At 47.3% G+C, this 14,990-nt stretch overlaps 1 long non-coding RNA gene across 1 annotated transcript in view; it reads left to right on the top strand.

Moving 5' to 3' along the window:
• The window catches only part of LOC127688360 (uncharacterized), a 92,751-nt gene extending 82,616 nt beyond the window's left edge, over positions 1-10,135 (top strand). The window contains exon 4 of the long non-coding RNA XR_007978686.1: positions 9,393-10,135. This is a non-coding gene — a long non-coding RNA (uncharacterized LOC127688360). The remainder of the gene's footprint in view (positions 1-9,392) is intronic.
• The last annotated feature ends 4,855 nt before the right edge of the window (positions 10,136-14,990 follow it).

Genomic DNA, 14,990 nt, shown 5'->3' with positions numbered 1-14,990 from the left:
TGAGTATGTGTGTGAGTATTCCATGCTAAAAGTGAATTCTTCTCAATGGTTGGACACTCGTGAGACATGGTCTGGCTTCCTGGGCGATGCTGTACTGGCCTCAGAAACCCAAGTAGAAGATACTAATGACTCTGGAATTTATTTTTCTGACATAATCAAAAAACCAAAGGTGATTCCAGTCCTATTATACTATGGCAAGAAAAAAAAAAGCAAAAATCATCTGTTTTACATAATTTTGTATAAAATAAAAATATCATTTCCTTTCCCAAGCAGTTTTCCAACAAAGACACCAAAATGAGGAAACAGTTTAGGTTTTTATGTGACACGAAAAGAAATCATGGGCCACGTGATGCCGGTGTTCACAGAAATACCACAATAAATAAATAGGAATCATTGTGATGTCGGTAGCTTACCATGTGACTTTTGTGTCCTTGGAGAGCAGTGTGTGTTTATGGCTGACGTGTTTCAGAACAGAAAGGAAAACAAGGGTGTTGGGGAGAAGGCTAAAGTGGTCAGGAACACACTGGCTGCCCTTGCAGAGCGTCCAGGCTTGGTTTTGAACATCCTCATGGTGTCTTCACAACCATCTGTAACTCCTGTTCCAGGGGATTCAGTGCCTCACATATGTGCCAGCAAAACAGCAATATGCATAAAATAAAAATAAATACATCTCAAAAAAAAACCCTTAAACCCTTTGGGAGTTCATATGGCTTTTAGAATTTCAGCCTCTACTCCCTGAGAACACAACACACCGTACAGTTGGGAAAGTATGACAATGGGGTGGTGTCTTGGCTCGGCTGCATGCTGTATTGCGTTGGCTGAGCTGGTAAAGTGTCAGACTCTACCTTCGGATTTTCCTCCTTACCCCCGTGGTGCCCTTTACAGGAATCTTCTTCTCTTGACCCAGGCAGTGAGAAGCACTGGCTGCTTTGCTCAGCAGTTCTCTGTGCCGAGCTCTAAGCCCCACTCCTACACTTACATGTGTCCCTGCATGTATGTATGTGCACCATTTGTGTGCAGAGCAACCTAGGAGTTTAGAAGAGAGAATCAGACACCCTGGCACTGGAGGAACTTGTGGTTGTGAGCCCCATGTGGTGCTGGGAGCTGGGCCTGTACCCTCAGGAAGAGAAGAGTTTCTCTTAACCTCTGAGCTATTATTAATCCCATGGCTGTGAGGAGAAAGATCACTGACCACCACTCATCACAGTCAGATTAATTAAAGTGAGAGTTTTCATTTGTGTACACAGGCTGCCTCTCTCTAAAGGTGGGGTTCAAGAGATTAGCACCGGACATGGGGGAAGATAGGGGTTTTTATACTTCAGGAGTAGGGAGTTTCCAAACTGGGGAGGTGGGGAGGGGGAATTTGGCAGGCAAGTAGGCAGTGTTACAGAAGCAGAACATAAATACAGCAAGCTAGTCATAATACATTCCTGAGACAAAGATATGTGGCAAGGCGGGCATAACAAGGTGGTCATAGCAGCTTTTAGAAACAGTGGCATGGTTGCCATTTCCTGAAACAGGCAGTATAGAGTTGTTTGTAGTTAAGATTACAGGTGTGGCATTGCCCAATCCTTGGGAAACATTTAATCATAAGTAGGAATGAACCCTAGTTCATTTTTTATCATAGGATGACTTAAGATGGAGGCAGGCTGGTTTATCATCTACAGTCCCAGAAATTGTGAATAATGTCTCATAGCGTTCCTTGGAGTAATCTAAGCCCTTGAAGTGGGTCATCAAGTTCAAAATGGCTAGCAAAGATGAGTGCTGTCCCTCTGGAGTGTAGCCAGGCTAGGCGTGGCCCTCCCTCGGCTTTGAGCGCCCAGCTACCCTGCTAGCCGAGTGTACTGGCTCAGCCTCCTGTCTCAGCTCTCTCATGGGCTAACTCTCAGCCTGCAGTAGACACTCCATAACAAGCAGGGACTTGCTCCAACATAGAAAAACAGTCAGTTGGCTCAGCCTGAAGCCAGTCCCCCACCCCACCCCACCCCCAGCTCCTGTGTAGAGCTATAGAGCTCAGGGAAGAAGTAGTCGCTTCCGTTTGCAATGAACAAGACCATTTGAATGTCCTTCTGCCCTTAAGTTTAGTTTTTATAAGAATCTTAACCATTTACAGAAAGGTTGGCTGATCATTTGAAGGGCCTAAGAATGAGGAGTAAAGATCCCTGGTGAGGCCAGATGGTTAGTAAATAACAGTTGAAAGTTAAGTCCGTGCAAGTTGGAGTCCAGTTCAGTGGTGGAGAGTTCATGTGGGTGAAACACTGGAGGAGGGCATGGAGATTTACATTCAAGCCAGCAAAATAAATGTATAATTGCCCAGTCCCACCATACACCTGGACTTTCAGTGATAGGTCAGGTTAGGAAAGGGTTTTGTGGATGCTGTGTATCTATGTGCTAGATACTCTACTTAGCATTAGATGCTGAACAAGTCATAGAATATCCTATCCTTAAGGATCTCCTGTTCCCATGGAGAGGCATAGGATGTACCTAGTGCAAAAATACAAGAGATGGGCATAAACATTACAATCAGAATCAGCTGCATTACCATGAAACCCAGAAGAGTCACCAAGACTTTCTGTAGGCTCTGGGCTCTGGTTCCTGCTGAATCACCTACCTGTGGGATTTGAGCTGGTACATCACTGCTCAGGCCTCCTGTCTGCTCCCTCTTTTCCACTGGGCTAGATGCGGAGAGTTTGCAGAGAGCAGCCAACGTGGTCCTGGAGCTCTTTGCAGACAGTTTGTAGAAGGAGGCATCAAGCTGTCGGATAGCTAGCTCTCAGAGGCAAGGCAAGGTGGTCATTTTGGATTGAATCTAGGCCAGGGGTCTGAAAGTATCCATTTAATATCTGTTCATGAAGTTAATGGAGCATATTTACTTAACCTAATTCTCACATCAGGACTGTGGTCAGCCTGATATAGACCTAGACATATCTGGAGAGAGAATGATAACTGGGGAAGCAGTTCCCTTCTGTAAGATAGGCGGGTAGGCAAATGTGTTGAGTACTGTCCAGATTGTTGATTGAAGTGGAAGGGTCCAGCTCTTTGGGGACAGTGCCAGTTATAGGTGGGTGGTCCTGGGGTATATAAGAAAGCATACTGAATAAACACTGGGGAGCAAGACAGTAAGCAGAGTTTCTTTGTGGCTTCTACTTCAGTTCCTGTGTCTAGGGTCTTCCCTTGAGTTCACGCCCTGACTTCCCTTGATGACAGCGTGAGACCTAAAATAAATTTTTACCTCCCCAAGTTACTTTTGGTCATGGTATTTTGTCACAGCAATAGAAACCCTAAGTGAGACAATGGTACGAGAGATTTAGAATAGATGTCACCTCATTCCTGCTTCCCAGACACTGTGTGGCTGGTCAATATTAGTTTTTATCACTTTGATAGCATCTGCCCCAAATCCAAGCCATGCAAGGCTCTCTTCTGTTATTTATCTTTCAAATTCAGAAGGTAAAGAACTGAAGTTATTGCTTCAGCTAATATCTTCTCACATATTGGCAGTTCATCTTCACTGTCAACTTGACTGGGTTTAGAATCACCTGGGGCATATACTTCTGGTGTGTCTGTCTGTTGGAGGTTTCCAGAGAGATTTAACTGAGAAGACCCACCCTGAAGGTGACTAGTACTATCCCACAAGCTGGGGTCCCAGGCTGAATAAAAAGAGAAAAGAGAGAAAGCTCACTGAGCTGTGACTGGACATGTTAGGTCCCTGCCATCACACCTTCCTCAGCATGACAGACTGAATGAACCGACAAACCATGAGCCAAAATAAACCCTTCCTTCCTGAAAATGGTTTTGTGGGACATTTTGTCACAGCAATGAAAAGAAAAAAAACCAATTATGTCTTTTAAAATCACCTGTGTAGCATGGATTTGTACCGAAGAGGAAAAAGCTATATCCATCAGGATTTAATTACAAATAATCTTCTTTGCCATTGGAGCTGATTCTTTTTGCATCAACCTGGGACACTTGAATTATGAATTTAGCTGTGAGCCGTTTAAAAGTAGATTTGCTTTCAACTGCAACGTGATCTGTGGCACCCACCTGGCAGTAGAAGAGCCACACAGGGCCTTGGTCCCAGACAGAAGCGCTGTATTCAGCCCAGTTCCCTGACCTCATCAGGGCTAGCCTTCTCTATAGTGTGAAGTAGCCCCACCCCGCACAAAGCTTGGTTTTCCCTGTACCACTTTCCATGTCGTAAGAACTAGTTCCCATGACACACGGTTGGCCCACCCACTCCCAGAGACCACTAGCTGGAGGGCCTGGATGCCCACTCCTCCCAGGAAACCCCTTTGCCTACAAACTCTGTGCCCATCTCCTGATGCAGAATCCTGGGAAGCTGGCTGTCAGAATGGCACTGAGCAATTCCTGTTCTCAGTGAGGTAGACTTCCTGGAGAGACTCCTGCTCACAGAACCTCACAAAGGTTAGGAGAGCAAGGCTATCAGGCCAGACTTCATGCCTTCAAGGCCTTGGGGATAGTTCCAGGAGTCTGGCCCCTGAATGGCATGTGGATTCTATCTCAGTAAAACACAGGGCATGTCCAGGAATTCCTCAGAGGATGTACAGACTGTTGGTTTGTGACCTCACAAACTTCTAAGCCACAGGAAGGGAGGGGGGATGAGAGGGAAGAAACCAGTGAAGGCCAGGTGTCCCTGCTTCCTGTGACGTTCACAGCCTCCTCTGTCTGCCATCTGCCACCAGGCCAGAAGCTCTGTTGTAAACCAGGCCAGAAAATAAGGCCCCTTTACAGAGTGCCTAGCCCCTAAAGGGAGATGGACAGACCAAAGCGGGGGAGGTGGGCGGTGCTAAAATACAATAAAATAAGTAAGAGATCTTCCATGTGAGACAGAAGCCCCTTTAGTTTTTACAGGCAAAAGTAACCTGAAACACAGAAGTAAAGGTCTCAGGCTCCAAAAAGGAGCCCGGGCTATGGGCACACAGGCACATAGGCACAGGAGTCCTGACACACACACACACACACACAGGAGTCCTGACACACAGACACACACAGGAGTCCTGAAACACAAACACACACAGGAGTCCTGACACACAGACACACACAGGAGTCCTGACACACGGACACACACAGGAGTCCTGACACACAGACACAGGAGTCCTGACACACGAACACAGGAGCCCTGACACATGGACACAGGAGTTCTGACACACACAGACACAGGAGTCCTGACACACGGACACAGGAGCTCTGACATACGGACATAGAAGTCCTGGCACACAGACACAGGAGCCCTCACGTCCCTCCTGTGTGAGAATCATTCAGCATGGCTTGGATCCTCTGTGGGATGGATGCATCCAGTACGCCCCTCCCCAGCCCACAGCTCACAGTTATGTAGCTGCAGTTATGGCCACAGCATGGTCCCCTGGGAAATGCCACTCATCACATGTATTAAAGGCAGTATGTCGAGACTCATTGTCTCGTGTTTTTAATCTCAGACACCAGAGCAGAAACCCAAGATGTTTATTATAATTTTGCAGACATAGCCAACAAAAGCTTTACTCATGAAGGAGAAATTAAATGTTAAGGCTGTGCGGATGACAGGGGAGGGCGAGCCGTGGAAGGCTCAGGATAGAGAAGGGAAGCATCATTTCCTTCAGGGTGAGGCCTAAACAGAGCCTCGTTTCAGGCTGGCAGCCCTTACAGTAATGTGCTTTGTCAGGCAAGTCCTCAATCCAGATTAACGTGAGATGCCGACCAGTTCCACCTCTCGGCCCTTGTGTCTGGGAACAAGGAGGAGTGTTTTGATGAATGTCAGTTAATGATACGCACTTGAAATCAGCCCTGGCAGCCAGGACTGAGGGCTGGGGGAGGGGAGTGCAGTACAGAGAAGGGGCAGGAAAGGTTGTTCCAGGATTCCCGATAACCTGCATTGAAGGTGGACCAGAAACAAGACCAGGATGTCAAGGCAGTGAACCTGCTAGGGTTACCTGGTCCAAAGCACAAAACACCATTCCAACAGGCCTGCCTGGGTCCCCTGCAGGAAGTATTTGCTCATTAAGAGCATAAGGCAAGGCTGATCTCAGTGGAAGGGGAAGAGCCAGCCCAGCCCGGTGAGGTGCACTGGGATCTTAAGGCTCTTCCCCAATAGTCACACTTCTGTCTCAGTGCCCTCCGACTCTATCCAGACACAAACCAGACCCAGAAGCCTCAGCCTGCCCACCCCTCCCATCCCTTTGTGATTGTTACATTCAGACCTTCCAGACTCCCATAAGCCTGAGGAATTCAATAAAGGCTGAAGCAGCAGCAGCACTCTGTCACTCACAGATTTAAATCCCTCCTCCCCAGTGACTGGCAGGTGGGACACACTTATTTCTCAGGTCTTGAGCTTGACTGGGAGGACATAGCATTGGATTATTCTCTCACTGTTTGGAAGAAGAGCTGTCACTGGAAACTGCTGACTAATTTTCTGGTTGTGTAGCTGACAGTTAATGCCTAGGTCCATTAATCCTCATGAACAAAGGCTGACAGGCTACCTTGGTGTCCTGCACACAGTGGCAGGGGCCATCTCGCTGGCTTACCTTCAGTGCTTACATGATTTTTATTGGCTTGTGTGCTGGATAACTGCTCACCAGACTCTATGGTATCAAGCCCAGCTTCTTTGGCGTTAAATCATAAAGAAATTCTCACAGGAAATCAAGATCCGGGAGGAAATTTTCTCTTATCGTGGCCGCAACCGAGGTCCCAACAGTGAGAATAAAACTAAAACACTCTAAGCTCCCCTGTTCTCATCTGTGCCCTGTGATGGTTTCTCCTCCCCCCACATCACCTGGAGTGATCTGCCCAGCAGCCCTCCAAGGGACACTGTCCCCATTCTACACAAGAGGAGACTGAGATACACGCAGCAGGGAAATGACAGAGCCAGAAAGCAAGCTTAAGCATTGGCCTTAAGCAAAGTCACAGTGCTTTCTGCAAATCCTTTTCAGAAGGATTGTAACTACCAGACGGGCACCCGAGGCACATACCTGTAATCCCAACACATGGGATGCAGAAGCGGCAGAGATAGCAAAGGCAAGAGGGTCATGAGTTTGAGACCAGCCAAGGTTATAATAGCAGGACATTGTCAAAAACAGTGGGCGGCCAGGTGTAGGAGTAAGACATAGCTCAGCTGGTAAGACATTTCTCCTTCAGGCTAAAGACCTGAAATCAGTTCCCAAAAGCCACAGGAAAGAGCTGTGTGTGGTGGCACTTGCTTGCAAGTCCAACACTGGGGATGCAAAGACAGGAGAGCCCTGAGGCTGGCAGACAAGCCCTGCTAATATAATGAGTAAGCCCAAGATCCTAAGGGAACACTGTCTCAGAAACAAGGGTAGTTCCTGAGGTACAGCGCCCAAAAGGTGTCCTCTTACCTCTGCGGGTGCAAAATGGGGACAGTGTGCCTTGGGGACCTGCTGGCAGATCTCTACAGATGATGTAGAGGAGGAGGCATCACAGGACACAGGTGAGAACAGGGCAGATGAGAACAGGGGAACCCAGAGTGTTTTAGTTTATTCTTTCCTCTGGGACCTCTGTTCTGGTCACAAAAAGAGAATTTTTCTACCTGGCCCATGATTTCCTGTGAGAGTTCCTTTATGACTTAGACATTTATTTATCCTCATTGCCAAAAGAAAGAAAGAAAGAAAGAAAGAAAGAAAGAAAGAAAGAAAGAAAGAAAGAAAGAAAGAAAGAAAGAAAGAAAGAAAGAAAGAAAGGAAGGAAGGAAGGAAGGAAGGAAGGAAGGAAGGAAGGAAGGAAGGAAGAAAAGAAGAAGAAGAAAGAAAGAAAGAAAGAAAGAAAGAAAGAAAGAAAGAAAGAAAGAAAGAAAGAAAGAAAGAAAGAAAGAAAGAAAGAAAGAAAGAAAAATAAACTACCAACTGGGATGAGTATCTTTTGTACTTACACACCAGAGGTGAGCTTTTAAAGCATTTAGTCTTGGACACTCTGGTTAGTAAGTATTCTCAAAGCTTAAGATGATTTCCAAGAGTTGAGTCCACAGCAGAGGACTGCCTTATACATTTAGAGATAGTATTACGGGGGAGAAGGGAGGAACTTCTAGGCAGGAAAATGGAGAAGAATATGTCCATCACCTTCTGCAGCAGCCTGCTTACCCAGAGCCTGCCCACCCTCCCCCTACTGTGATTAGGAGTGCCCTGCACTACTGCAGGTTCATCATCTGGGGATTACAAAGGCATTTGCCCTGTCTGGCCCTCCTTTCTCTGGAAGCACACGAACTGGTGGGGATGTGTCCATTTTCTCACTCCCAAACCAGGGTTGATGATACCCTCTCAGTAGATGACCTTGTTAGGGTTTCTATTGCTGCAATGAAAAACCATGGCCAAAAAGCGAGTTGGGAAGGAAAGCATTTATTGGGCTTACATTTTGATATTGCTATTCGTCATAAAGGAAGTCGGGACAGGAGCTCAAACATGGTAGGAACCTGGAGGTAAGAGCTGATACAGGGGACGTGGAGAGATGCAGCTCAGTGGCATGTTCCCCATGCTTTCTCAGCCTGCTTTCTTAGAGAACCCAAAACTACCAGCCCAGGGATGGCACCACCCATAATGTGCTGCCCCCCCCACCAATTACTAATTAAGAAAATGCATTACAGCTGTATCTTTAGGAAGCATTTTCTCAATTGAGGTGCCCTTCTTTCAGATAAATCTAGCTATGCCAAGTTGACTTAAGACTAGCCAGCACACTAGAGGACTACAGGGTAGAAGCAGATGTGTATGGAATGAGGCAGCAGGACTCAGCGTTTCCAGAACCTGCAAGCCCTGCCCAGTGTCTCTGTCCCTCCTCGGCAGCCCTGAACTAGGCTACTGCTGACTGTTAGTTTTTAGGCTGAGTCTCTGGTGTCTGGAACAGCAAGGTGCTCTGAAGGTGAACATTATTTCTTAGGCCCCAGCCCATGGAGACTAATTCAGAAAAGCAGCTGCTTTAGGCCAGAGAGTACCAGGGAATGACCTCAAACTCCTAGACCTAGTCAGAGCTGGTGGGCTACCTCAGACTCCTGGGTCTGCTGAGAAAAGTCATGAGCCTGCTACAGGTGCCTTCGTCCCCAGACCCTCCTTCAGTTTCAAGATCAAGATTACACCTCTGGCAAGACACTAAAATCAAAGTAATTATCTCTGTCAGAGAATTTCAGTTCCTGAGCCAGTTACCACTGGTAGAAATGTCAGAGGCCCCTGGAAACTCAGGAGGATTTGGGTCTGAGAGCCCAGGCCTTAGCCTTGAAGAGAGAAGGTGTCTGCCCCACAGGCACAGCAGTAGTTGGGTGGCTAAAGTCGGACTATGGGCTCCACTTCCAAAAGTTCTTGGAATGATGTATATGGAATGTTCTGGAAACCCATATAGTATAGTATATATCCCATAAATGCTCCATATGTTCACGTCCTCAGCCTGTCTCCACAGCAGACCTGAAAGATGACCTCTTACCAAGGTCCCAGGTAATATGTGCCTGAGAAGAGCAGCAGACCCATGGTGGCTGGGTGCAGCATCCTCCTCTGAGGGGCTCTCTGATTTCAGAAGGTAAGATAGGTCACGGTGAACAAGCTCTAGGTATGAGGTGGTTGTGGTGACTAATGGGTTCCAAGTGTGCTCTTAATGTTGGCAGCCTCGGTTCTATAACACTGCCCACTGCAGTCACTCTGACAGCCTTAATATATGCATCCCCAAACTTGAGGCCATCTTCCTGATGCTGCTTTCTGAGTGAGTGCTGAGATTTAAGGGTGTCTACCACCACACCCAGCTGTCTCCTTAAGCTTTGATATTGGAAGCAAAACAAAACCACATTTCCAAGAATGTGATGGATTCTGTGAACCAATGGTTCCCCATGCCCAAAGGCATTATTAAGAGTGACTGATAGGGTACACACCACCCCTCAGGGCTTGCCTGGCAGAGCTGTCTTAGGAACACTATGTTGTTGGGGCCATTTCTGTGGAGACAAGGAAGCCTGGGTGAGCTCTCTGCTGTGGTGACTATGGTAAATGGAACTGGCTACAAATCTTTATTTGCCTCATTTCTCCCGCAGTCAAAGTGGGAGACTCAGTTAATTACAAAGTCTGTCTTGACCTTTCCCTCCACCCCAGGAGTTCAGGTCTCTGTGGGTGCTCCCAGAGAACCTCTAAAGTACAGCGTGCCCACCCCAAGCCCCTGCCAACTTAGTCCAGTGAAACCCTGTGAAGGAGTTAGTTGCGTTGCTTTGCTTTGCTTTGCTTTGCTTTGCTTTGCTTTGCTTTGCTTTGCTTTGCTTTGCTTTGCTTTGCTTTGCTTTGCTTTGCTTTGCTTTGCTGCTGTGGACCCACTGTAGCAGCATAGCACCAGACATGAACCAAAGGCTGCTTTGAGGAAGGGTTGAAGATGTTTACAATATAGGGACAAGCCCTTTCAACCTGTGATTTTTCACAAAAACTGCTACGCTCCCTCCAGAAAAGCTTGCTTCAAGCTCTTCTTTCTCAGTCTCACTGTTTACAAAATGGAGACAAAACAGAGACCAGTGTCACTAGGTCCGAGGTCTCTTCAGCTGAGAAGACAAGATTGTAAGGGTTTTTGTTGGTGGTGGTTTTATTTTTCTTTCTCCCCAGATCTTCTTGGAAGCTCTGTAACTGTCTGTGGAGCTTCTAGCCAGGAGGGGACAAGGGAATGTCATTGGCTAAGCTGTATATTTGGTGCCTTATCTACAGAGCACTACACCATTTTGCTTTTCTTTCTAGCAATGTGTGAAGAGACTGGGGGGGGGGGGGGGTTGCGCTTGGGGGGTGGTCTGGAAAGGTCAGCATCAGAGACAACCAATCAGAGCCCCAGGCCTACAGCAAAAACTCTAATGCTCTCTGCGTGTGCTTGAAAGGCCTATGACAGCACTGAATCAAACAGGAGCTGAGAGGTACCTCGAGGGGAGCGTGATAGTGTTAGCTGGGCCCTGTCTCTTTGTCAATGAGCTTGGTCACACAGGAGAGAGCCCCCCCTCCGCCATTCCCCACCCAGCCCTCAGTTTTGTAACCTCGTTTCTGGTCAGGCCAACAGTATCAGGGACCCTCCATTGGCCGTGAAGCTCATCTTAGTTCCAAAGCTGCCTTAGCTAAGGATGACAGTTGTGGATGTCTTTGCAGAATGAGGACTGTGGCTGTTTCAGGGTGACAACAAGTCAGTGGGTTTATTCTGGGCCAGCTGGTGAGGTCTGAACTGGTGACAGCTATAGCCTCAGACCCAGCACATGTGGTTTGATTTTGAGACTCCAAGGTGTTGCTAATCCTATTTTAGCAACGGGGAAACCGAGGCACCGGTCAGCATAGGACGTAGCATTTCCAGGTAAGACATCATCTCTGGAGTATGGAGATGTATCCACAAAGCCGCTGGAATTTTTAAGCATTCCTTACTTAATGATGTCAATATTTAATTATGCAGAGACTTATTAGGGAAGCCATGTTGCTCCCTTAACTGTGGTATCTTACCTTGTGTTTCTCACCTTTCTGTTTCTCCCATGATTACTCAGGCCTGGAGCAGCTCCATGTGCAGTAGGCTGCCCTCTGTTCCTGGAACTCAGCAGAGTGTGTGTGTGTGTGTGTGTGTGTGTGTGTGTGCGTGTGTTCTGTGTGTGTGTGTTCCTATGTGCATGCCATTGTGTTGTGCACATGTGTGTGTATTCCTGTGTGCATGCCCATTTGTACACGTGTGTTAGAGACCAAAGATCAGTATCAGGTGTCATTCCTCAGGAGTCATCCATCTTATTTTTTGAAACAGGGTCTCTGAACCTGGAACTCACAGAGTGAGCTAGAGTTGCTGTCGACAAAGCCCCAGGAATTCTTTGGTCTTCTACCCCTCAAAACTTGTAATGCAGGTGAGCGTTATTCCTGGAGATCTGAGGTTCAAGGACTTGAACTGAAGTCCTGATGGCCTTGCATGAAACCCTTTCCTGTCTGAGCCATTTTCCCAGCCCCTTAAACACTGTTGGAGTGTACTTGATAGTCCGGGACTCCAGGGGACCTCAGAAGTGCTAGATGTAGTGTATCCTCAGCCACTGCTGCATTAAACCCTATAAAGTCCAGTCATAGTCTGCCAGGCCAGTGGTCCCTGTGCAGAGGTGGCAGTTAGGCTGCCTGAAGCAGTTCACACTTGCAGGTTGGCCTGTGCTTTTGCTGGTCATTTTGCCACACTGCTAGGCAGTGTGCTAGGTACCAGCAGGTCTGAAAGTGACGCGGTGACATTGCAGGAGGGAGCCTGTGTTTCCTGTCTTCCCGGCTCAGGGCTGCAGGTGTGAGTGGTGGGAACTCCCTATTCATCCTTGGAAGCCATCCCTGAGCACTGGTTGGCCTATCAGTAACTTATTCTATCCTGGAGCAGGATTTCCTATCACTGATCTGTGAGTGTCCCTTCCATTAAAGATTTATTGTCCTCCGTGACTACATTGATGGTTGCGCTTTTAAAAAGAGAATGTCTTGGGAGAAATACTGGACAGATGGCGAATCTATCATGGCAAAAGTCATGGGACCTTTCAAGCGAAACATCACAGGGCCTCACAGCAGGGCCGTGGGAAGGAAGTGGGTCTGCTGAAGACGGATGCCGTCAGGCTGGCAGGCTGTGCAGGCCCTGATATGCTGGGCCAGGATCCCAGACCCAGAAAACCTGCTCCTCCAGCTCCACAGTTGTGTATTTTATCTGACAAGAGAGCATGTGGCGCTGTGAAAATGGAATTGCCAAGAACCCCCACAGGAAGAGACAACAGCTCGGTTGCTCTGGGCCTGGAGCTTTTCAGAAAGCCTAGGACTTCCCTAGAAGTTCTGATGCAGTCCGATGGGACAGGCAGGAGGGCTCCTGAGGGTGATGATCTTGCGGCTAGCATGATAGAGAAGCATTGTCTTGGCTGAGAACTGTGTTTGTGTCCCTGGGCTGGTGAAAGGTTGTGGATTCCTAGAGATATGTGCAGACAGCAACTCTCCTTACCCCGGGGCATGTCCCTAAAATAGAGTGTGTCTCATAGGAAGTTCCAGGTGGCAGGGAGGTAGCTTTCAGCAGAGTCCTACTAGATCTCTGGGGGAAGTAGCTTCGTGTGTGTGTGTGTGTGTGTGTGTGTGTGTGTGTGTGTGTGTGTTTCCATGGTGTGAAGAGGCATCAGGTGGCATGACTGGGGGAGACAAGGGGCCAACAACCCTATGGGAGCCTTTCATCTCACAGTTCCTCAGGGCTTTACTTCCTGTTGTCATCTAACCCCTTAACTAGCCCAGGACAGAGGTGAGGACAGTGCTGGGGGGATAAAACGCAGGGTTAAGGGGGATGACACAGATTCAGATTCAGATTCAGAAAAGCAGAATTTCAATGGCAAAGTAAAAGGAATTCAGGATGTCTTGAAATCACCATACCTGAATTATTTGGGTAGAGAGCACTAAGCACCCTGTCCCTTGCTCAGCCCTAGGATCCCAAGGACATGAAGACATGGAGCACAGTCAACACTGATTTGGATAAAAAGAGAATGAGACATATCACACACATACACACACACACACACACCACCAAATTTGAGGTATGGAAAAAACCTCCAATAGCACGCATAAAGCATATAGCAAATTTGCTGACTGAATTGATCACATGACACAGACATCATCCTCCCAAAGCCCTACTTACCATTCTGCTCCCAAACCTAATTTTCCTCTGCTCCCTCCACCAAAGCCACACCCAGATCCCTAGACCCGTCATGGAAGAGCTATGCCTCCCACCTCCCACAATGAATTATGAGCCAGGGCCATGTGTCTGGCCTGGAGCATGATTGATCTTTCTGGAAGAAATGTTCACAGTTGCTAATGGGAAGCTAATCTCTCTTATCCAGTGCACAAAGTTCAGAGATGTTTGCAGTTGCTAGGTAGGCAAGACTTGATCCAGACCATGATGGAGAAACTGTCTTCTCAGCAATGCATTAGCAGGCTTCAGTGGACCTCCCCTGGGCCACCGAGGGCAGACAGTCAGAACTGCTAATTTTGCAAATAGCCTGATTCCAATGTGTTTTAATTAGCATGGAATTGCAGACTGATTCTACTCAACAGATTGGCAAGTGAAAACTGGGTTAAGGTAGGGGGATGTGTGTGTGTGTGTGTGTGTGCGTGTGTGTGTGTTTGTTCCTGTTCTAATCATTGTGATATCTATAAGACATATACCCTCATCCTATCCCTGGCCCTGAAAAACTCAGATACAATATTCATCAAAATAATAAAGGAGACCAGGGATGTAGCTCAGTTGGTAGAGTCCTTGCCCAGTGGGTTCAGTCCCCAGCACTGCATAAATATAACATTGTGATGGATATTTATAACCCCAGCCCTTAGGGGTTGGATACAGAAGGATCAGAAGTTCAAGACCATTCTCAGCTACATAAGAAGTTGGAGACAAGCCTGGGATACATGAAACCCTCTCCTTAAAATACACAATAAAAAGAAAGCAAACATGAGGTTGGAATTTTTGCAGGAGGCATAGCTGCAATTCGGAATAAGTAAATGCTAGATGAAACTGGTGATTTGGGAAGCCCAGCCATGGCCCTAGCAGACATCACATCACACTGAAGGCGTATGTATGTACGTCATAGCTTAGTGGCCTCGACTCTACATATATATGTATGTACGTCATAGCTCAAGCCTGGACTCTACAATGACTGCTAGCTACCGCTGGTCAGGACAGTTACCGTGTCTATACCTCTGTTTCCTTGGGTGGGAAACTGGTAAAACAGTAGCCTCTCATTCTAGTCAAAACTGAGAAAATTAGCTGGGGTTGGAGCAAGCATGACAGTGCAGCTGTTAAAGGTATTTTCTCCAGAACCCATGGTACACAGAGAAAACCAAGGCCCATGCGTTGTCCTCTAACCTCCACACAAGCTCCCTGGTCTGCACACCTCCCTTCTCTGCCCACACAAATGAATGAATGAATGAATGTTTTAGTTGTTGTTTTGAAGAAAAGGTAACAAACGTGGTATAGAATCTGATCACACGGGCATAGTATGAGTTCTAAGGAGATCTATC

The sequence above is a fragment of the Apodemus sylvaticus genome, chromosome 7 (assembly GCF_947179515.1).
Source record: "Apodemus sylvaticus chromosome 7, mApoSyl1.1, whole genome shotgun sequence".
NCBI lineage: Eukaryota > Metazoa > Chordata > Mammalia > Rodentia > Muridae > Apodemus > Apodemus sylvaticus.
Note: the sequence above shows the minus strand (reverse complement) of the source record. Positions and strands in the feature narration are given on the sequence as shown.